At 48.5% G+C, this 22,883-nt stretch overlaps 2 pseudogenes; one reads left to right on the top strand and one right to left on the bottom strand.

Moving 5' to 3' along the window:
* Positions 1-3,577: 3,577 nt before the first annotated feature.
* On the top strand, positions 3,578-5,067 carry LOC120844829 (annotated as a pseudogene).
* A 1,364-nt stretch (positions 5,068-6,431) lies between these two features.
* On the bottom strand, positions 6,432-10,761 carry LOC120844819 (annotated as a pseudogene).
* Between the last annotated feature and the right edge of the window lie 12,122 nt (positions 10,762-22,883).

Genomic DNA, 22,883 nt, shown 5'->3' with positions numbered 1-22,883 from the left:
CGGGCACAACACAGCGTAAGAAATTCAGGGTATGGCATGTCCCGGGCATCTCATTATTGCCCCACAGCCAATGAGATTGTGCAATTAGCCGATAAGAACACCAAATAACCAATCACAGAGCAAAGTCGTCCACACAATAGGCCACGTCCCTTCGTTTTTTGAACTCTCGGTGACCACGGTATACGGGGAGCAAGTCGTCTGCTCCTTGTGCAGGAGTTGCGATGACTTCAGAACGACGCCGAGCCTTGATTGGCTCTGATTGAAGGATAGTGGGTAGACCTCAAAGCCATCTGCCTTGAGGTCTACTCGCTATTCTTTATTCAGAGCCAATCAGAGCCCGGCGTTCTGACGTCACCACAACCCCTGCAAAACAAGCAGACTAACTTGCGCTCCGCATAGAGCCCCTTGTAATGCTTTACAGTTGGAGATAGAGATCACCGGCCCATGAAATCGTTCAGCCTTTCCACTCTCGTGAAGAAAAAAGACCAGCGTAGCTGTACTCGATACACTGTGTGCTTCTTCTTCGTCATCGTCTGTTTTTCGCGCGGTTTCCCACGATGAATTCCAACCAATGCGCCCTACTATCCATTCTTCTAATATAGCTGGTAAGGTTGCCGCCATCTACGAGCGACGGCGGAAACCATACTGGTTGTGTGCTTTCCGCCGTCGCTTATAGATGGCGGTAGCTGTCCAGGTAGGTTTGTGTCGACATACACGGACACTATCCTGGGGAACCTAGTCCTTAACAGCTCCGCTGTAAAATCACATTTTGTTTACATTAATGACGAGAAAAAAACAACATACTTGTAATCTTTACCTCTTAGGTGGTCCTTGCTAAAATTATTGTATTTTATGTGAAGGGTATATATAGCCGTGGAGCAGTCAATAACTACTGAATTACTAGTGTTACGAGTGCTCCGTGGCGTGTGTATTTTTTATGTTTGCGTATGTTCACAAGGTAAGTAGCGAGTGTATGCGTCTATGAAAGCATTGTAACAAACCTGAATTATTGTTCAAGATTTTTTTTCGCGAAAAACTGCTTTATCGTTAGTAGAAAGGGGATAGGAACGTTGTAAGAATTTCAGTTTGTTTTCTATGCAAGTTTTATGCAATCCTATACACTATGTCTTATAGAAAGTCAACAAAGAAAGTGACCAGAAAGCTATAGATGTAGGTAGAAAAGTGGATATATTTTCTTTAGGAGATCTATAGCCAGTATGCACTATTTCCTACAAAACTTACGTAGAAAGTGGATACATATTTTTCTAAGGATAGTGTTTGTGACCCGACAACTCCACTTGCGCAGAAAGACAAAGTGAGTGAATCGTCGTGTTCGGGTTCCCAGGGAGTTCTATGTATTTTCAGGTCGAGATGCTTCCTAAGCTTCCTCAATCACTGAATTTCACGAAGTAACTTCACGCGTTCTCTGTGAGTAGACGAATTGTCGTTTGGTTTATATTATTATTTTTCTTTTTGCCTAGGGGTGTGCGAATACCGGATCTAACCGAATTGCGCAGCGTCACCCCTAGCTTTAACACAATTGAGAGAACCGGTTGCCGTGGCTTTCTCTTTCACTGTGAAGGTTGTGAATGACGCACTGGTCTTCGATTCAAACCGGCGTTCGCGCACCACTACCTTGGACAATTATATGCGACGCTTCGTAGCTGTAAGCGTTGCCGTACGCAGCGCATCGCTGCAAGCCATTCGACATACATATCGATGAGTCCTTGTTTCTGCATTTCTCGCTTCCGTAGTTTCCGCACCAATGTCTGTTTCGTCAGAACTTACAGCGAATTTGCCCTATGGTATTTGGCGGGCGCTAACTAGTACATTAATAAATGAGTTTCATTTGTTCTTGCTCTTCACAGGAACGGAAAATCCATAAACAAATTTTAAAAAACTTATTCGTAGCCTTTTTTTCTGCTATTTGAGATATTAAGAATAAAATTTGGGACTTTATATTCACGTTATTTGTACTATACAAACTAGAGAATGAATGTCGAGGAACGTGAAATAGTATATACCTTTCGGTTCATCCGATTCATATGACTGGAAGTTGTAATGTTTAATGGTGAATTCAGCTGGTAGATCTGGATTGATTTCTAAAATCTGCGAGGGAGGAGAAAACCCGCTCCTTTCGCCACGCTCTGGATCTACCAGGTGAAGATGCGGGCGCGGATTTGGAGCGGCCCAACGCCCAACCGACGTGAACGGAAACGGAAGGACGCTCTTCCCGTGAGCCTCTAGCAGTCTCCCTCCCGGCCCTCCCGTCTCCCGTGCACGATTCCCCGATTCCCGCGCTACTCCCTACTGCAAGCGACAGCATGGCTGATCCCGCTCAGCTGTCAGATCCGGCCGTGCGCCAACTGCTGCTGTCCCTCCTCGGAGGACGTAAGGCAGCTGGATACGGCCGGCAATGGTGAGTTGGCAGAGGTCCGTGCTCCGAGGTCGGTGGATGACTTTCGGGCGAAACACAAAGTGCTTTCTGCGCAAGAGCGCGCGTTTCGCGACCACTAAACGACATGCTCACGTTATTATGCTCGGGTTCACCTTAGGATGTACTGCAGCAGAAGCTCTACTTCGTGTTACCTTAGTGCGGACTAACCGTAGACGCCGTACTAGCGCGAGGCGGTAGCCTTGACCGGCGCCCTCTCTGCGCGAACGAACGCTTCATGAGCTCGGGCTTTCAGCACGTGCGGCCAACCATGGTGCATGCTTAATTTTGATACTTGTTCACATGCAGGATGGTGCTGTGTTTGGCTCTACTGCTTGAGCAAGGAGCTCGCGCGTATATAGGATGACCGCGGGTCTTCCTGTCGTAAAATGGACCGCGTAAATAGGCCAAATAAAATGAAAGCAGTGAAAGTTTAGAGTGTGTGTTTTGGGCTCAAAAAGCAGACCATACAAGACATTGTTGTCAGCAACGACTCCTGCACTGCGTGTTCTTGAGGACACCATTGTTTTTAGTTATTACTATTTTACTTTTCTATACTTCCAATAACATACCAATTGGGATTAGAAACACAAAAGACCTGAAAGCTTAGCCAAGCATGTGATTGAAACGGTTGCACCCGGCCTCTTAGAGTAGCCGTGTAAACCACTTTCCTTTCCCCGTTATTACATTTTATTCCCATACTGTACATCCATGAAATTGGCACATAGTAAATGTATCACTTCAAGACACCTTGAAAAACTTCACTGCTCATTAGAACCCATATGAGCCTTGCTGCAATAACATCCTAAGGCCGGTCGCATAGATGTATACATTCCTACATGCACAGCTACACTAACTTGTGGTCCAGAGTGACTCGGTCAACGGAACCGAAACCATTCAGCATTATCGATCTGCGAATATCAAAACATAATTGAGCGTGATCACTCTCCAACCTGCATCCAGTTGATGCATATGATTCAAGGAAATGCCCTGGGTGTTCCTCTCTGGTACTCGCTATTATGGTCCCTGCTTCGGTTACTAGGTGGTAAAATCTTTGATCAAATTTATAAGCCGATGCATCTCCCTCATTCAGATGCTGCCACACCTTCTGCACTCAATGAAAATACCATGACAAACCTTGGCGATCTTTTAAGCCGGGCTGGTGTTGCTCGTGACAAGCAGTGCTTGCTCAAAATATTCAGTGGAAATTTGTTCTTGGGAGCCTGTGTTAAAATGGTGATTTGACAATGCTGTGAATAACCTTACAGGCCAAATGCCTCCTCCCGTGGAAGCGCCTTCAACGGAGGAAGTCCAGATAGCCCCCAAGAAAACAAAGAACGCTGGCTGTAAGTGATGTCAATCTACTTCTTTTTTTCCCCGCTTGGCTAGAGAAAGGGGGCAGAACATTGGGGAGATTGATTCTTTGGGGCCATGTTGGCATAAAAAGCTATGTCCAGATTCTAATTCAAAAATCTACTTTTCCCTAAGAAAGGCATGCCTCACTATGATGTCCTCATTTCAACGTTTTATTCAGGGCTTGCATGTTGCGTGAACGAGGAATGTGGAGGGGTGGCAATATGAGCTGGCACAAAAGAGTTCAGGCAGGACCAATAAACATGGCATGGGGATATCTTGAGTTGCGTTAGGCTGGTGGCACTTGGCTGTCGGCTCATGTTGCCCGGCGTCTGTACATATTCACACATTCAAATAATCAAACGGCACCAAGCGTTCTATATTCGAGCCTGATCATTGAGTAAGTAGTGCCTAAAAGCGTTTCGCTTCGTTGAAAACTAACATCAACGACAAGCCCTAAGTATTGCAGTAAATGACTCAATGTCCCTCTTTCAGATGCTGAGTGGACACCTGGTGAAGCAAAGCTGCTGCTTGATTACTACGAACGTTACTTTCCCCAAATTGGACCACTAAAAAAATTTAAAAACGAAAAATGTGTATTTATTAGAATCTCTGAAGACCTACAGACCATACTTAAATCACGAAAAACGCCAGAGCAGTGTAATACAAGGCTGAAAACGATACAAAAGCGGAAGCGACAAGCAGTCAGCTACAACGGCCGTTCTGGTGTGGGACCTGTCGACGTTCCTTACGAGGATGAACTGGATAGAATCAGCATGATGGATGACATTATCGAGCCGGAGGTCATCAGGGACGTGCATGGGGCAACGCACAAGAAGGCTATGCCAAGCAGTCAAGCAAGGGCGGCCGCAGCAGCAGCAGCAGCTGCCGCAGAAGCAGCTGCAGCAGAAGCAATACCAACACCAGCCGACAGTGCCGTAGCCAGCACATCTTCCACAAGCTCAGAGGAGTCGTCCCAACCAGCCAGCAGTGCAGGCACCCCTCATCGTTCAGGAAGGGTGAACTCTGCACGCATGGAGCATATGAAGGAGTTCTTCACTGAGATGGCGAAGCTTGAGGAAGCAAGAGCAGTACGAAAAGCACGACAGGACGAGTTGAAGGAAGAAAGGCATGCAGCCAAAAGGAAGATAAAGGAAGAGAAGGGTGCAGCCAAAAGGAAGCTAAGGGAAGAGATGCGGCTGGAACGACAAGAAATGCACTGAGAGAAAATGCGGCTTCTCGCCATGCTTGTGACCCAGACTGAGACGAAACAGGATTGAAAGAATTTTTTTACAATAGCTGTATTCTTGACATGAGTGAAATAAATTCATAATTTGCAAGTGGGCCTTCCTTCTAATCTGAAGTGGATACTTCAAAAAAAGGTTAGGTAAAATTACCTTAAAAAGTATTCAAGCATACAAATTCTATGATCATGGCAAGAGCAGCTTAAATACTGCAAATAAAACACAACGAAAAGAGAGCATTTGCAAACATAACACACAAATAAAGGAATATATTTACTGGAAGCAGAAATGTCCATTGAAATTTCATTTCATTTTTATTTGGATTTTCACCGGCAATGCCGGGTAGGGGGAGGCAGGGCAAAAGGCATTTCTGCCTGACGGGCCCCCATCCCCTGTAAAGTTCAGAGCATCACGCAGAGTACATTTGCCAAGCTAAAAAAATACGGCAGCAAACATGTTCCATGACTAAAACGCAGAGCAACCTAAAAATAGCAATACGGTTAAAATAAAATTGCGATAAAATTAGACGCAGAAACAACAGTAACACTTGTCAGCTCTCAGTAGCTTTTTAAAAAGTTACAGTTTAAACGGCAAGAAGAGACATAAAAATATCGACAGTCAAGGATGAATATATTTCACGCAAAACAAAATTGTCATGAAAACGAAACAAGAACATGGTCTAAAGCACAGTAGAAGACTCATTTCAGATCTGCAGGGGAGAACTCCGATAAAATCGGAAGCACAAGCAACATCAACGCTTTTCCCAGCCCTTTGTTGCTATGAAAATAATAGTCTGAACGGCAAGACGAGACAAAATTTGGACAAATAAAAAATAAAATATTTCACGCAAAACCAAACTGGTCATCAGAAGAAACGAGAACAAGCAGAAGACTCATCCCAGGTCCGCACGGGAATGGTGACATGGTGAAGTAATGTTAAATTTATACACACCACAGTCACATTGTGAATGAAGATTGTGGATCACTTTTCGCATTGTCATGGTACAGTGAACCGGTACTCTATGGTTGAATCTGAATATGCAATCCTTAACCTATCTATCGACAGTCATTATCAAAAGCCCAAATCCCATGGCTCGCTGGTCGGCGCAGGCTCGCTCTCGTACTGTAGTGTTGCTAACGTTGGGGGGGAAGGGGTCATGCTACAAGCTCCACTACCTGTTACCAAGGCCACTGCCTGTCTACGAAATGGGGCCTTGCCAGCGCAAAAAAAAACTATCACAAAAAAAAAAAAAAGAATTGAAAGGAATGTCATGCCAGATTGATGGGGAGGGAAAAAGCAAAAACTCGGGCAGACGCCCCTTGTCCCCAAGACCTACATTCTACAGGCCTCCAATGAGGTTGTAAAAATAAGCTTGCGAGTTTCCGTCTCCGGATGGCGACTCATCTCAGCCCCATTTGGGCAATGACCCTGTCCCTCTTCTCCTCTCTAAGTCTGCGGAAGATGGAATATGTGGCCGTCATGGGCCCACACTCCTCCAGGGAGTCAGTGTCTGGGCATCTAGCCTCCCCGTCTTCGGGGTCCTCCACAACGCTATGCTCTCCGGCCTCAACGCAGAGGTTGTGGAGGACGCAACAAGCAATAATGAACTTTGCTGAGTGGTCCACAGTAATGAATTCGAGGAGCTTTAGCTGCCTAAAACGCTTTTTTAGGTCAGCGAAAAAGTTCTCTATCAGCACACGAGTGCCCGAGAATTTCAGATTGAAATTCCTCTGCTTTGTGGTCAGACGACCATAATCCCGAAAGGGAGTTAGCATATACTCTCTCAAAGGATACGTCGCATCGCCGAGGATGTGGTACTGGCTCCTGCGGCAGATCTCTGGTAGCTTGTCTGCAATGCTTGATGTTCGATACACCCTGGCATCATGGACCTTGCTTGGGTGTCCAGTAGTTACATCCAGAAACCGCTTGTGGCGGTCACAGATTGCCTGCAGTGTCAACGACGGGTAACCATGCCGGTTGACGTAAGTTGACCGGATCTTTTTGGCTGGGCACTCAATGGCGATGTATGATCCATCGATGCACCCAATTGTGCCAGGGACACCGGATACCTGCAGCAAGAAAGGTAGACAAAAGTTTCTCTCGGTGTTCTGAGATGTTTTGTCAAACAAAACAGAATGACGGTTAGCGTCACATTTGGTTTAAATTGTTCCACTGTTATATCCTCGGTGTCTAGTAAGTTACTGACAACAAAATAATTAAAACAAACTCGGCACGTGGGATGACGAACACATATTTTAACTAGCAGCTGCATGAGTGAATTCTCAAACATTCTTTGTGGTCAAACTGAACAAAAAAAATAAACAACGCGTGAAAGGGACGAGGAAGGTGCGAACTACAAAAATCAAAATCAGAAAGAAAGAATTGAGCCAGAAAAGGCTATTTAATCAGCTGGAAGCTGATTTGCAACCATGCAAGCTTTGGAGTCCCATCTTTAGACAGGAACAGCGATGGTGCGGATACATTATTGTCAATTGCTCTCATGGTGAATAATTCCATGATTTCCTTGCCCATCTGCTCTCTCGCCTTCCCAAAATTCACTGTGCTCATATCTCGGGTATAGGCAACCTGCAATGCAGTTTGGCGCTACACGCTTTATCTTGCGGCTGCAAAATAAAGAAACTGGGTAGGCCAGGCCTGCGCGGGTCGCGGGTGCAGCGGGCGGGCGCATCCAGAAACCACGTGTGAACGTTGCATTCCGGGTCGGCGTGAGCTTTTTTTTGAAACCTTTTTTGGTAAAAGTAAGTCCCAACTTCACGTCTCTACGACCTCATCGGGTTCCTGTAACATCTCGCCTACTCTTAGAGTTCCCCCAAAAAATAAACGTTGCTACTGCTGCGTGAAAGACGGCCACATCGCGAAGGTGACTCAAGCGTCAAACTTCACCGCTTCCCTTCGAGATCTTGGGAAGCTAAAGCGACACGGCGACAGAAGTGGATTACTGCAGTGCGACGCATCAAGTAAGTGAATTTTACAGAAACTCTTGGGGGGGACGTGAACGAAAATATATGTGCAGGCTCGGAAAATGGTCGGACGAACTCGTTTTGCAGACTACTCGGCAAAATAACATATTACAAGTTGTATTACAAGTTGCTTTGACAGCCACATAGGGAAATACGATAGGAACAATCGGGCTGATTGTTGCTTTGCTGTGACGTCGAGAGTCGGGCGATCAGGTCTTCAAGCGAAAGGCCCGTCGGCCCTTTCCGGCACCCCTAATGCCGTTCGGCACGCGTGGTCGCAACCATGGTCGCAACCAAAACCTTCCAAACCTGCGAGAGTGGATTTTCGTAGCACAAAGTTTTGTTTCTTTCAGCAACCAAATTTAATGCTGAGTCTAATAACAAATATGACGGCGTGCAGAAAGCAGGCTGGTAATGTTTTTGTTTGGAAAAAGCTCGTGCGAAGCGTAAATATCCTTCCACGTACTTTGTTGCCTGTCGCCTTTTTACACCAGGCTTTGCGATGTGCGTACGGTTATGTAGCATGCTGAGTTCCAAATTTTATTATAGTGTGTGTGGCCGTCGGGAGGAGAGGACGGCCCAGCGAGGCGCGAGCGGGGCCAGCCGGCGAGGAAAGAGGAAGAGCGTGCTGCACGAGGCTGGGACCGGGCAGGAACGATAGAGCCGTTCTGGCTGGTCTGGCCCATGGCGATTCCCGGGGGCATTCCACCAGCGAAGTGCGGGTCAGGACTGGCGAAAGCGGCGAGCCCTGGCCATACCGGCCTGGGCTATGACGATCCCGTAGTGGTTCCGCAGCGAGACTCTGACTGTGATAGCGCGGAACAGCTAGCCTACGCAGCACTGGCGTGGGAAGGACGATCCGCAGGCCTGGACATGGGCTCCGACTGTGAGTTCTGAACGACGGGCGACAACTAGGGTCGGCGGGTCCGGACTGCCGGCTCTCGAAGACGGGCAACCGGGATGTACAATAAACCTATTCGCTGCCTTCTCGTTGTATTGTGTCACTTCCTGGGAGACGACCGAAGCACAGACCGATCGGGCGGCCACAGGTAGTGAAGACAACTCGAACTGGTGTCCAGATGACGACTGTAGAATATTCTCTAAACACTTGAACCTATCAAGACTCCCGATGGTCTTAAAAAACCGCATGAAAAAAAACCAGGGACGCACGCAGGTGCACACGGGGACTGCTGAAATCGGGGTCGCTGCCGCTCGCAACGGCCCGGCGGGCAGATAGGCCGCCCCATTAACAGAGGCGCCTCCGCTTGTGGCGCTGAATGCAGTACTATCGTGGCGCCGCCTGGCCATTGCCGGCTGCCTATAAGACTCCTATTAGCAACAATATGTCTCGCAGGCGGCCTTCTGGGAGCCTGTTGGAGTGATGCCACGGAAAGAAGTTTTTCCTAGTTACTTTGCAAATGGTTGCTAATATTTTTGCTGTTTTTAGTGCCACATTTAGGTGCAGAGACCATTCAGTGATTGGCGACCGCAGAGACACATGCTCGTTTTCAGGGCTAGTATACCCAATTAAACGTTCCTGTAAGCTCCCTACTGTTCAGGTGCGATGATCACCAGCATTACCTGTTTGGCCTCTGTTTATGAAGTGTTGTTTTATCCGTCTATTGCTATGCCTATGGTTAACTGTGCTCTTTCTGACGAGACTTGCACAAAGTACTTTTGGCCGAACGCAAAGAACATTGCCATGCATTGCGATATTCGCCAATGTATGAAGATGTCATCTGCAGCGCCACTTCGACTGCTGCAACCGATGAAGGTCGCTCTCCGATTTACACGGTGTGGTTACATACTGTTGGACCTTTCAAGACATTTCATGGATGGATGGATGGTAATGACTAAACCCTTTGTAATGGGCGGCACCTTGCGCCACCCACCCCTAACTCATATTTGATATATCTGTAGCACAAGGCTACAAATATATCATATATCAGCCTCCTCACGAAATTCGTGCGGTAGTGCACACTGCACAGCCTTTTTCAGGAGATACAGCTAGAATAATTGAATCATGGTACAAACCTCTTCAAAGTTTCTTGACAGGCGCTCCAAATCCTCGGGGAACTTGATGAGGCGCGGTCAGATGCTCAGGATGAAATCCAGAACTCGATCCATCATGCCGTGAAGCGTGCTCTCACCCAGGTTGAAACGTCCGGCAACGTCTCTGATGCATGCTTTGTTAGCCGCGTACCTGAGTTGTGTACATAGAATGAAAACAAAAATCGATGGGAATGAACACGGAGAACCACAGTCAAGTATACTCACCAGAGAAATGACAGCAGGTGCTCCTCTGCGCTCTTCGCTGGCGATCCTCCGCGATCGGCAGCGGGGTACATACGAGACGCCGCAAACTCGTCGATCAGCTTGTAGGCTGTTCGCCTCGAGATGCGAAAGTTCCGACGGAACTGGAAGCAAAGGTTTTCTTTGCTTACGCATGCTGAACCGAACATATATAAGACGAAGTACGAGACGTATCGCTTACCTCCTTGTCCCAGTAGACGTGAACCGTTCGCTCGATGTAATCCTCGATCTTGGGTCTCTTGTTACGAGGTCTAAAGAGCTCCGTGAACTTTCGTTCGCAAAGTAGCCGCGAACGCGATTCGCCGGAGCTACTGCCCGAGTTCGAACTTGAACTGCTGCTTGAGCTCGAACTTGAACTGTCTGAGCTCTCTGAATCATCGCTTTCACATAGCAGGAGCAGCGACGCGCGCAAGTCCGGTCCCACCGTCGGCGCCATTTCGCACAACAGCGCGATCCACTCCTGCCGAGCAGGCGCCGAGAAAGGAAGTGACGTAGCGCGCTGCAACCGAGCACCAGCCGATTTCCGGAGAGCTCGCCCGTATTCCACGGAGCGGTTTCGCCGCTCTTTGACGCGCTCCACGGAGCTCGCGCTGCCACAAATCTGCGAGCTGAAGATGGCCAACTTGATCCGAATCCGCGAGGTGAAGATGTGCGCCCCAAAAGGAGCGGGTTTTGAGCGCGCCAGATCTGCCAGGTGAATTCACCATAAATATTTTAGCTATCCGAGGCTTAGTTGGATCACACAGAAGGAAACTTGTACGGTCGCCTGAAGACAGAAAAATCAATCTACATGGTTAAAAGCCGTTGAACTCACCAACTTGTTTTTTTTTTGTTTTTTTTTAGCTTGACAGTATGTTTCGGCGTCTCGCCGCAGCGGCGCGCCAGTCACGTGGCTCTCCTCTCATTCCGTTGTCTGCCGCTCCACCTTTTTTTAATTCGGCGGCCACTTCCAGTGCCGATCTGCCAGGCTTTGTCAGTATGGAGGAGGCTATGTCTCTGCTCACAGTTCGAACATATTCGAACGCGAACGCCGAAAGCCGGGCGCTAGTGTTGAGCGTTCAAACGCGTTCGAACAGCAAGTAGAGACAAAGGAGGCTAGCGAATCCTTCCAGTCAGAGCTCGACTCCATTGCGCCCTCGGCCGCTCTCGCCTTCACCTTTCCCTCGGTTTTTACTCGCAAAGATTCGCTTTAGAGGGAAAAGAGGCCTTGTGTCAGGAAACGCCACGTACCTGGAATTTTCATTGGAAAGGAGGAACAGTTCGAGTGCAGCTTTCGGAAGTACAAATACTGTTTCTGGAAACGCGTTGATCTTCTAGCCTTTGCTCCAAAAAACTTTGAATAACATCCTTAATAGAGTAAATTCCTGGTACTCCGAAAACGTAGTTAGTTTTTTGTAGCTCAAAAAACCGCCGCACTTAGACTGCAGCTTCTTCGTAAATGCACTCGGGATAGAACACCAACGGTGTACAATCGATAGGTGAGAGACTGTTGATGTAAGCACAAACTGAATCCAACTTAGGTTGCATAACAATTCATGGATGTCCGCGAATTTTTAATGAGATATCTTAAACCAAAAGTAACAGGCGTGTTTTTTTCTTGTTGTTTTTTACGCATGCGCGCTACTTTATGGCCTGTGAAAAAGAACGACAGGTAAACACACAGATATATCACTAAAAAAAATTAGAAGAAGCATTAGTGACGGACGCAGGCGGAAATTTAGTGGCAGTCATTCGCCAAGGTGATGATTTGTGACCATTACCAGGCTGGTGAAAACTAGTTTCCATGAAACACGCGCTGGATTATCGAACAAGCATAAACAACCCAGAAAAAGTCCGAAAGTTACCGCATCCTTTTAAATCATCCGACGAAACAACATATTCGAGTCCGAATGTTGTTTCAGCGGGTGGAAAAGCCGTCGTAGACCTCCCAGAGCGACCAAAGAGAAAAAGAAAGGGGAAAAAAAGAGGGAGCGCAGAGAAAGAAAGGAAAAGGGCTATCCCGGAAAAAACCGGGCCGCTAACTCGCGGTTCGAACTGCGCAGTTAGGCCGCCCAAATTTCGGGCTGGAAGGGTGTCACGTGACCCGCAGGGCCACCTCAATTTCTGCACATCGTCAGCTCTGTTTACAAGCACCCAATGCTTGCCCTCGCCACTGCTGTCCAGAGCGCGCTGCCCGTGGCTCCGGCCGCCACCCTGCTTGGCTTCGGAGGGCGGCTTTGAAGACGGGCCCTCAAAATGATTTCGAAGGAGCGAGGAGAAAGCGAGGAATACAACTCCGCGCGACCTTAAGCTGACAATGCGTTGGGAGCTGCGCGTGCGCAAGACCAACCAATCACCTCCCTTTCATCACCAGGTCGCGCTTTCTCTGCGCGTGGAGATGGGGGCGGCAGCCTGATCACGTGGTGAGGGATAGGCGTATGGCTGGTTTACAGGAGCACGTACCTTCCACCGCACTGTCAGCTTAGGGGCGAGCGGAGTAGAACAGAAAGGAAGGGAAGTCCGGAGTGGGCCCCTCCGCGAAGATCGAGAGTGTTTATTTCTTTCTGTCCGGAAGAGCGCACCGCATCAACTTCGAACCGGAGTTTCGGAGCCGGCGTTTAGGAATGAAGTAAGGAGTCGAGCCAAAGCGTTCGGCTCCGCTCTCGCTGGGGAGGCGACGAAATATTCATTTAGCCTTCGACTATTACGGGGAACAAGAAGAAGAACGGGGGAACGCGCTTAGAGAAGCCGCGTCGGAACCGCTACGTTAGGGGTGTGGAACGATAATTTGTGGCGAACAGGTGCAGACTCCGGAGCGTGGAGCCCGAAGGAGTTTTTTGTTCTCCAGTTGCGTCGGAGTAGGCGCCTCTTGATAGTCAGCTTCGTTAGGTGTGAATCGGTAAAACGGCCTCTCGGTGTGGCTTCAGTAACACAGCGTCAATGGATAAAAGAAAAAAAAAAGTGAAAGGCGTTTATAACACCCTGTAACGCCGAATTAGAGCACAGCTCTTGAGGAGGAGGAGGGAAGGGTGCTGAGGGGAGGGTGTACACCTCCTCCCCCTCATCCTCGCTGCTACTCCTCCTCCTCCCTCCTCTCCTCTCCTCTTCCCTTCTCTTCCCCCTCCTCTTCCCTCCTCCCTCGTCCCCTCCCGCTTCTCCTCCTCCCCTCCCCCTCGTCGTCCTCTTCCTCCCCCTTTCCTCTCCCCCCTCCCCCTCGTCCTCCTCCCCGCGCGTTGCATTGTGGGAAATGTCCCATAATGCACCGCGCGGGAATCTCGTGACGTTACGTGTAACGTCACAAGTGACGTTACGAGGGTTCCGCGCGGTGCATTATGCACCGCGCAATTATGCCGACGGCAACGGGACGGCGACGCCGCTCGAGCCGGAAACAAGCTCTTAAAAGCTGCGCTCTTAAAAACTGCGCTCTAAAAAAAAAAAAAAAAAGAAACGCGAGGGGTGGCACACGATTTCTATGTTATTTAGCAAAGTTGCGAGGTGTATGGAAGTAGTCGGCACGTAACCATACCTTGGATGGCTGTAATCAAATAAGACCATATTGCTTAGTATGGTAAAAAAGAAAAGCACGCAGCGGAACCGGGCCGGAAACATAAAAGCTGCACAAGTCTGATTTGCGGTATAAATATTTCAAGAGCGTGAAGTTAGGTACAGTGCCTTCTGATGTCACTGCTGTAGATGGAAAATGTGTTCGTTGCAGAACAACTTCTAGCGTGAGGTCTTTAACGAGCACTGCGCAGCCAACGGTCGTAATTACGAGGTCCACCTAGATTGAAACGGGCAAAGTCCCTGCGAAAGCCTGGAAATAAAAGCGACTATATTTCTTTTTAGAGCGCAGCTCTTCGGCGCCCGTTTCCGGCTTGAGCGGCGTCGCCGTCGCCGTCGCCGTCGGCGTAACCGCGTGGTGCATTATGCGTAAATTTCCCCGCTAAATCTAGCGGAGAAATTTGCCCGCTAAATCTAGCGAAAACATTTCTCCACTAAATCTAGCGGAATAAAATTCCCCGCTAAATCTAGCGGAAAAATTTCCCCGCTAAATCTGGCGGGAAAATTTCCCCGCTAAATCTAGCGTAAATATTTTCCCGCTAAATCTAGTGGAAAAATTTTCCCGCTATATCTAGCGGAAAAAATTTCCCCGCTAAATCTGGTAGAAAAATTTCCCTGCAAAATCTAGCGGAAATACTTTCCCCCTTAATCTAGCGGAAAAATTTCCCCGCTAAATTTAACGGAAATATTTCCCCGCTAAGTCTAGCGGAAAAATTTTCCCCGATAAATTTAGCGGAGAAATTTCCCCGCTAAATCTAACGGAAAAATTTCTCCGGGGGGTCACGTGACCTGGGGGTCACGTGACCCCCGAGATCACGTGACATACCCAGGACACGTGACCCCCGAGGTCCCGTGACACCCCCAGGTCACGTGACCCCCACGTGATTTTGGGGAGAGGGTCACGTGGCCCCACCAAGGTCACGTGACCTCAGGGGGGGTCACGTGACCTTCGTGGCCTTGGCTCCTCCCCCTCAAGAGCTGCGCTCTAATTCGGCATTACAGAGAGTTGTAAACGGCTTTCATTTTTATTCAGCTGTTCAGAAAGTTTTTTTTGTCTTTAGTTTTGATAAAATGTTCGAAAATAGTGGATATTCATGACACATCCGAGAAAACATCCTCCACATTTCCAAGCGCTGCCCAGTCCGTCACGACCTAACCGGGCTGAATCATTTCACGTGAGCACTGCGTCATTAGTCGACTTGCGCTTGGTAACAAATTAACGATAGATCTGTCAGCGAATATGCGAGTTCACGTTGGTAACCCATTGGGGCGGCGACAAAATTGCCAACCTCTAGCGTTAACGAGAGCTATGGTCGTGCCCGGAGCATTTTATAGCCAGCCACGTGACTGTGATGAAGGTCGGCGGCGCGAGCCGGCGAAAGCACACCCGAGACTGACAGCTTGTTCTGGTCACGAGTTGAGAGCGATTTTCTTCGCTGTTCTTCGTAACAGTTAGCGCCTGGAGCTGAAACATGAATTCCCATCTCGTATAATATGCACGTCAGGAATCGCGTCGAAACTGTATTTAGCAGAATTGCGACTCTGTATCGTGTAATCTTTTTTTAAGTGATGAAATCGCGAAGCAGCCATAAACAGCTACACAGCCCTTTTTTCACTACTCCATACAACATGCAAAGTCCCAAAACATTTATCTCTGATATCAGGATCAGACAAAGTTTAGACCAAACCGGCAATAGACGCGCTTTGCAGCAGGCGTGCTTGAGCGCCGCCATAACCGATTCTCACTTTTCTTTTCCTCTTATTCCGTTCACCTCACTTGATTATTACCATAGCAGGCCAGGTTGTTGCCATTTTAGATTTCACTGTGTCCTTCTCCCCAGCATTGGCCTTTGTGGAGGCTCGTCAATGCCCGTTCCAGTGGCTCGGTATCTCGCTAAGACAAGAGAAGGTCAGCAATGGCGGCTGTAATCTGGTCCGTGTGTAAATCGCCTATATTCTCGGCGAGCTTTTTCCCACGCGTCTCCCGCTGTGACGTACCGGCCAAGAATCCCGAGCAGCAGTGGAGAGAGTCAATCTCGACGACGCTAACGGCCGCGCGAGCCGAGACTGCGTGGGCATGTTGGAACGTGCGCATTCTTAGACCTCGCCGGCGTAAAAGAGGCGAGCGATAAGGCGGGCCGGCGTCGGGACGAAATAGAAGAGGAGGGATGGGGCCGTTCTTTCGAGGCCCACTACACCCTCCCTCTCAACACCGTCGAGCGAGCTTTGACGTTAACGGGGCAATCGACGCTATCGGCGGCGTGACAACATATACTCCGCTCACTCGTATATCTGTGACAGCGCGGTGGGAGCTACGCCTTCGCAAGACCAATCAGTCGCCTCCCTTTCGTCGCCTGATCTCGCTCTCTGCGCCTTTGTATGGGCCAACATCACCTATACTCTGTTTCATACTTAGCGTGCAACGCTGTCAAAGCTACTGGCGCGAGCGTGGGGCTCGATCTCGTTGATCATTAGCACGCATTCTCGCGCAAACAAAACCTTAGATGAAGCCACGCGCTCGCGCCAGTAGCTTTGACAGCGTTGCACGCTAAGTATGAAACAGAGTAAAGAATAACCGAGACCCGCGAGCGCGCTCTTGTTCCCTCTATAGAACGTCATCGCGGTCGAGATGGCGCCAACTCGGCGATTGGACCCGAGTCCAATGGCGGGCGTCCTTCGACGCGTTCATTAAACACGAGGTCTAGACGAAAACTGACGCGATATTAGCGTTCAATCAGCTTCTTCGCTCGATCTCACCGCATGACGTCGAAATTGTGGCGTCGAGACTTCGATCGTTTCAGGTGATGTTGGTGTGGGGCGGAAGCGTGATCGTGTGGCGAAAGATAGACGGACGACTGTGCCCAAGGGGCACGTAACGTTTACCGCACTTTCAGCGTAAAGGTGAGCGAAACACACTCGGCGCACCTCTTCGTGACACGCGCGGCGCGAGAAGCCAGGTATATGTCCCGCCGCCTACGTCGTGTACTCGCGTCTATTCCGAGGCGCCTCGTTCAACCCCGAAGCTGTGGGCGGAAGCGGCGAGATAAACGGTCGAGACGCGATCCTGCTCACCTGCGTGTCCGTGCAATCTCGAAGACTCTGACGCACGTTGCGGGGAAAGGAACTCGGTGTTTGTAGTTCGTAGGCGAACAAACTACAGTCAGCCCTCGCAGACACGTGAAAGGCAGATCGTCTGATAAAAAAACATGGCAACTGGAAGTTATTTATTGTCCGCAATAGAACTTGCTTATTAACAAAAGATGCTGCGGGAGACTTTTACAGGTTGCCAAAACACCGCTCTTGTATCGTCGGCTCGCAATATTGGTTGTCCGTTTCCCTTTTGAAGCTAGGTTAAAATTAAAATACGGAAAACTGAAGTTTTAGAAATTAGGAGGTTAAACAGCTGCGGCTCACTGTATACATGGGGTCCATATCACAAGAGCGAATGACATTTTAGCGAACGGCGACATTTGAGCGAATGGTCATTTTAGCGAATAACGGGGGCGCGCGTTAACCCATCCGTCGCGCTGCGCTTTACGCCGCTTCGCGGCGACAGTCTGCGGCAACTCATTACAAAAATATGAACTCACTTGGCCCACCCGAAAACGCCGCTTCGCGGCGTCCGACTATTCGCTAAAGTGTCGTTCGATGAAACGTGTACGTTCGCTAAAACGTCATTCGATCAAGTGAGTGCCTCCCGTATACATGTATACGTCATCACGCACTAGTCCAAACTATTGTATCTGACTTGACATATCGGCCCCTAAGACTGGGACGCAATGAGAGACAGCTCCCACGGGGAGAGCTTCTTGTGCTCATATGCCAGCTCGCCCGCGTGCATATAGCACTAAAGAGGCGAGCCTCCCACAAATAAACTGTAAGTTGTGCATTCCATGTTCGTGTTGTTTTAACATTTATCAGTATGTAGTCCAATCGTGTAAACCCTGTAATCTGTACAACTTGCTCCATCTTGCTGGTTGTTCCTACAGTGCACCACCATCGAACTTACGAGTTTCAAAACGTCGTAGCCACCCTACAAAAGCTTAAAAGGAATTGGTATTATTACCACATAAATCAAATAAATTGGTACGAAATAGAGGCATAGCGAGGTTCGAGCCAACATTGCTCGTAGAGTGAACCGTATCCCCGGGTTGAGAACCGACGCTGGGCACGCAAATGAATTGGACAGTGGCCAGCTTGCGTAAATATAACGGAGCAAGAATCTTGCATGGTACAGTTTTCAATCGGGCATTTTTCAACGGCTAATGAAGGAGGGAATACTCAGCGCGCTCGTGCGCTGGTCTTGGCAATGTTTTTAGTCACGCTATTATATAAGTAAGATGTTCTACACGGTTCGTTTTCGAATTCAGATTTTCTCTCAAGAGCTCTGCACAGCACTGTGGAAGGCCCGGGAGAGAAAGCTAGATCATAGATTTCTTATTTAGAAAGTACCGTCGCAGTCAGAACAGTTTTAGAGCAACACTCTTATGCTTTATTTTAATAGGCTAAACAGATTTTGTGAGATTAAGTACAGCCGGCAGGGTTCACAAAAGCGATCAATCCCGCTTTCTCGCTCGGAAGAACGCTGCTTCCTAGGTACTGTGCGCGGGGCGCATGAATGATAAAATCAATCATACGCAAGTATTTGCGTATGATTGATTTTGGATAATTTCAAAAATGTACCAAATTAATTTTTTCACCTAACGAATAAGGCTCTGGATAATTTCAAAAATGTACCAAATTAATTTTTGTACCTAACAAATAATTTTTAGTTTGAAAATAAAATAGTAAAGGTCACTTTCAAAATAACCTGTGTCACTTAAAAAAAAAATGGCACAGGCCATTCTCAGCCTGAACACTGCTCTGATGTGACACTTAGGTTTGAGGCGTCAAGCGGTATTCAGTGCATTTTTTACAAGTAGACCATCATTAGAAAAGCATTAATTGTGGAGGAACAAGTTGGTACTTAAGGTTTTAAACTTCAAAATTCTTTTATATGAATATACAAAACAGGATTTTGACTTGCGAGTACCCAGCTCGCAAAACCAAAGAACAGCCTCGGGAAAAGGGGTGTCCTGCTTCAGTAATTCGTCACTAAATATTGAAATCTACTAATATCGTACTCTATCGAGGCTTTACACGGGGAACGCACCTCGGTGGTCGCGCGACCGACTGATTACACTTTCACTCTTTCCTCCTTTTGTAACGTCTACGGGGGTCCCTGATAGAGACCTCCACCGGCGCACGCTTTCGGATGCGAGGTCACGGGCAACAGAGACAACAACCCGGCATCATCGCGCGGGCCACCCACATTAAAAAAAGAGCGCGAGAATAAGGCTCCCTACCCGACTTTTCTTCTCAACTCGGAAAGGGTCCGCCAAACAACATAAACATGTCCAGTGGCGGCCGGTGCAACGAGAGTGCACTGAAAGTCCCGCCACCGCGAAGGCCGCGGGTACCGAGCGCCGTAAAGAAAGGCGAGCTTTTTTGCAGACGCGCGGCAAGGTCGGCCCACCCCGAGCTTTCACCACTCCGTGGACTGCAGTGCACGCTGCGAGCAATCCCAGCCAAACAGCGCCGTGTAGATGCGTCACGTGACTAAGCGACCCCGCGTACTTCCCAAAAGGTCACGTGACAACCTCACCGAATTTGGACTGGCTCCGATAGCTCGTATAGACTCGCACTGGGATTCATCGTAAGGTGTGAAGCGGAGTCGCGATGTTCGGCACGCTGGTGAGCGCACGCGCGGTGGTGCCAAGTGACCTTTCGTAACTCACGGAGACGACGCGGGGCGCTTCGCGGCGGCCGAAGACAAGTTTGTACGTGTCGGCGGGCGCGACCGTGTGGCGCGCTCCGTTCCACCCTCGCGATGGACCGCAGTGGACCCTAAGAGCCGTGGGAGCCAATCACAATGCCGCGTGAGGGTCACGCGACCCTACGGGAGAAGCGGCGCTCGTAGTGACGGGAGGTTCGTAGTGTTTGATTGGCTGGGGATGGCTCGATAGCGTCCAGTGCGGTGCGTCGTGGGGTGAAAGGGGGCCCAGTCCGTGCGCCACACCGCCGCCGGTTCAGGTGCGGAAAGGCGTAACGGTGTTGCGAAAGGAACGGCGCAGCCACCGACCGCGAAAAACCGGTGGCCTTTGTATGCGTCGCGTCGCTCGCGTCATCCGACGGTCGGGGGAGGGCTGAGGTGTCGGGGGAGAAGCGGAGAAGCCACCCGTGCTCCGTCGGCACGGGATCCTTCCTGAAATGGCCGCGCTTCAGCGGCTCGGCGTCTCGGTGCCGAGTGCTTCCCACCTCTGGCGGCTCACTATACACCGCCTCACTAAAACCGTGCGGTACAGCCAAAGCCACGGGGGAGAGAGCGTATCCAACCTGTTCAAGAAGAGGGAAAGGAGGAGCAAAAGAGAAAGGCTGGGAATCCCAGTCCCAGCCTTTCCCTCATCATAAAAAAATTGGGACTCGCTCTCTCCCCTGTGGCTTTGGCTGTACTGCACATAAGGTCGTCGTAGTTTCTTCCGAGGATTAAAAAAAACTTCACGTCAGTCCTCAAACTTACGTTAGTAGGGAGGTTTAGTGGTGTATGCGGCCATAAGGAACAACACCTTTGACACGCCTTACAGAATTCGAATTCCGATCGTGTATACCTGAATTTGGGGACGCCAACGTAGTGTCTGTGGGGGGGGGGGACACTCCCACATGCGCAGTTCGTACCGGAATGTCCATCGTTGTACCGCATCGTATCGGACGTGCAAAAACGGTTCTCTAAAACTCTCTCACGATACTTGAGACCGATGCGATGCATGCGCAAAGGCGTCGGCGGAGTCTCGGCTACTCTTATCGGAGTTACAGGTACGATCTACTAAAATTTTCAAATGGCTGTCATTATTGACCACCTGTGGACGTTTTCTTGCGAAATGTTTAGTGCGCATGCGCGCAATGCTCGACGCTTCTGGGTTCGGGATTACGTACTACCAAAGTAGATCCGCCATCTTGTATGTTGTGCACAAGCCTCGTTTGCAAAGCCCTTTTCAAAAAGTAGAGTTTTTTTTTTTTTTGAGTGTGTGCGTGTGTGTGTGTGGAGGGGGGGGGGGCAATTTGACAATGTTCAGCCTCGTCAAACGTTAACACAAAGTGACACAGGCAATGATTTTGACGAAAAGAAGAAGAAAAACGCTTTTGATTGTGTAGAAAGAGCCGAGCTACAACGATTATGGCATCGTCACTTCGTCAGCCTATCTGTTCGAACTGAACACATAATCATTTATTTTATGACATTAAATAATTTTCGTCTGTAAGGTTTCAGCTACTACCTTCTATCATTACACCGTTTTTCGTGTAAGTCGAGCGGCATGAAGTCGTGTTTTGTCAGGTTTTGTGGGGAGGTCGTCAGCTCTCGAGCGCGTGCTCGCTGGGTTGAATGGGCAACAAAGTGCTGCGCGTACTCAAGATATCACTCCGCAGTTCCACCGGTCGGAGGAGCGAAAATCATTCTCTTGCTATTGGCTGACAGTGATCCTGGTTTGCATATGCATGAAGCATGTCTGCTTCATGCACGTGCGTGCTTCGAACATGTTTGCAGACCGTCTTTCGTATGGTGTAAGAGCAGAGTGACCACGACTTAAGGTACTCAAGAGCAAATAAACCGAATCTCTTTAGAACTTATTCAAATACACCAATTTAAAAAGAAAAAGGCGGAGGAACTTGTGAAATGAGAGAAACCGGAAGTCATTGGAAAGGGGGGGGGGGGGGGGGGAGAGATTTCCGATAACATGGAAACAAAACTAGCTTGTCGACATCTTCAATTTGCGTAGGAGTGTGTCTACCTAAATAGCGTCAATCGGGCGTTCTTTCACTTAGAATGTTCAGTCAAAAACTCTCCCTTGGTATGGTAGCGTTTAGACGAAATAAAAATTAAAAAAAAGGAAATGCCGTTTACTTAATAAAATAAAAAGGAAGGAACGAGCAAGCGTTCGTTCTTGCGAAATATCTGAAACCAAAAATAAAAATAAAAACAAGAAAATTAATGGCACGCACAAAATTCTTAACCTCAATTGCAACGTTTATTTTCCACTTCCAACGCGCGAAAGTACCTGGGCGAGCTGGTTAGAAAACATTATAATCTATATCCGGAGTCTAGGACAGGGTTTAGATAATTATGCGTCCAATTTCAATGTTCTTAAAGCCCACCAGTACATGCTTTGAGCCACGTCCCAGCCCCAAAAGCCAGTCGCGCAAATGAACCACTGAGTCGCCAAAACAAATTACCCTTAAGCCAAGAGCTGTTCTGCCTTAAATGTTTCCATATTTGGCAACTCAATTTTCTTTCAACTTTTTTTTTTCCATTTCTTGATTTTGTCGCTGCTGCATCATCTGGGAAGCCTATCCTAAATTACATTAAAACGAATTCGTTTTCTTTCTTTTTTTCTTCTGACGTTGCATCTACACGCTGAGTCTCTTTATGTTGACGTTATGCAGGGATCTATAACTTGGAGCGAGTGTTTTGTACAAATTACTCTCACCAGCACCAAAAAGGGCAGCTGATTTTTCCTATAGCGTTAGAAAACTAGACTGTCTTTTTAGAGCGCATTATATCGTGTGTCTTCTCCGTATAAGTGAGCGCAACCGACTACCTCTGCCACGCTCGCTTTATGAAAATTTCACCAAGGACGTCTCCTTGCGAAGTTCAGAGCTGGGCGGTTATATCTTTACGCTCGCTGAACAAGCGATTCAAGATCTCCAACAAAGCATGCTTCCTAGGGGTATGTCGCCATTAAGACCGCCATGCGTTGGACGATGTCGGGACAGGACTACCAAAGCCAAAGGTAAGCAGGCAGTTGCTAACAAAAACATACAATCGCGATCTATTTCAAGGTCAACAGGCAATCGTCGACCTCTATGTACTGTTTCGAACGAATTATAAAGTTCTAGGCGAAGTCATCTCCGTTACACTCGATGACAAGAGAACTTTCGTGTCAAATTAATTCATGAAACAGTCTATCAACGCAGCATTTCGTA

This window comes from Ixodes scapularis, unplaced genomic scaffold (assembly GCF_016920785.2).
Source record: "Ixodes scapularis isolate PalLabHiFi unplaced genomic scaffold, ASM1692078v2 PGA_scaffold3__209_contigs__length_174095766, whole genome shotgun sequence".
Lineage (NCBI taxonomy): Eukaryota > Metazoa > Arthropoda > Arachnida > Ixodida > Ixodidae > Ixodes > Ixodes scapularis.
This window is presented reverse-complemented; position numbering and strand designations above follow the sequence as displayed.